The following is a 1,632-nucleotide window of genomic DNA, read 5'->3' on the forward strand; positions in this document are numbered from 1 at the left end:
AATGAGAAGCTTTTATAACCACACAAATATCCTGGATCACTTTTTGACTTGTTTAGAACCACAAATTTCAAAAGTCTTTATTTTTCTTAAACTCCGTGCCCAGTCAAACAGGTTCACATAAATTGGAACGGATGGAGTATAACATAAGTGGCACATTTTGCCGAGGGTCTATTGGAAACAGCCTCTCTACTCTCTCGGGGTAGGGATAAGGTCTGCGTACACACTACTCTCTCAAACCTACTTGTGGGATTTTACTGGTTTGTTGTTGTCGTTAGTTGTATAAGTGGCACTTTCGGCCTCGTTCATATCCTTACATTTGACACTAATCGCCCATGATGACATTCTTTCATAAAATAGCACACATGGCCTGATTATAAACGTGTATCACGAAATCATAGCTTAAACATTTAAACATAACATGACTTTCATATTTGAAACATAACGAAGCTTTGATAATAACTTTAATCAGGTCATATCGTTTCCTAAAAATTGTATTCATAAAGATAACCTCTAAATCATTGAAATGTGTTACCTTCATAAATCATAAGTCATATATAGAGCCGTTGAATGCATTAATAAATTATGAAAAATACACGTTAGATTGTCCTAAGAGCACTGAGCACGTATTCACATTTCTAAACTTTTCGTAATTATTTTAATTTGAGAAAAAGTTGTAAGGGTTATATCTCTACTTACCTCAACCATGGACTTTCTAGCAATTTCAACGCTCTTATACGTCCAATAATATTAACGTAGTTCAATTCTATTAATTGAAGTCCAATGTAATCCATTCATGCCATGGGTATAGTGTCAAATCGTGATTCAACCAAACCTTTCCCACTGACCTAACTCTGTAGAACCCCAAATGAATTAATTTATAATAAATTTAGGCGAATAGGCTAATCAGCTGCAAGTATACTGAAATAAAAAGTATTCCAAGTGGCGAATACACAGGAGCAAGTACCTTAACTTCAATCAACAGAATACTATATATTGGCACAAAAAGGTGTTATCAGGAGGCTATTTCATACCACAATTAAATGGCAACCCCCAGGAGGGGCACTATAAACTCAATATGGATAGGGCTTACGAGGGCAACCCAGGCATTGGAAGAATTGGTGGATTATTCAGGAATCATAGTGGAGATTGAATTATGGAATATATGAAAAATATACCACATACCACCAACATCATAGCAGAACTAAAATCAATGCTAAAGGGCCTCCAAATAGCATAACAAAATGGTTGGGTTCCTCTGGACATAGCTACAAATTCGGCTGAAGTAATAAAATTATTATTCACCGGCAATGCAACTTACGATCCTATGATTTGTGAATTCAAGTTATTAATGCAAAGGATGGACAACGTGGTGGTGAGATACAACTACAGGGAACAGAATAGGGTGGCCGATGCACTGGCAAAGGAGGCAGCAAATTCAAGTTTTTTTGATAGAACTATCATGGTAGCAGTTCCTCCGATGTTTGCAAATGATGTATTTTGCGCAGACATCCTAGGAACTGAAGTAGTTAGGAATTTTTGGGCATGTAACATTGATACAATTGAACAAAATATGACCGTTTTAGGGGAACTGCAGTACCACAATTTAGACAGTAATCTGCAATGTTATATATA

This window comes from Nicotiana attenuata, chromosome 6 (assembly GCF_001879085.1).
Source record: "Nicotiana attenuata strain UT chromosome 6, NIATTr2, whole genome shotgun sequence".
Taxonomy (NCBI): domain Eukaryota; kingdom Viridiplantae; phylum Streptophyta; class Magnoliopsida; order Solanales; family Solanaceae; genus Nicotiana; species Nicotiana attenuata.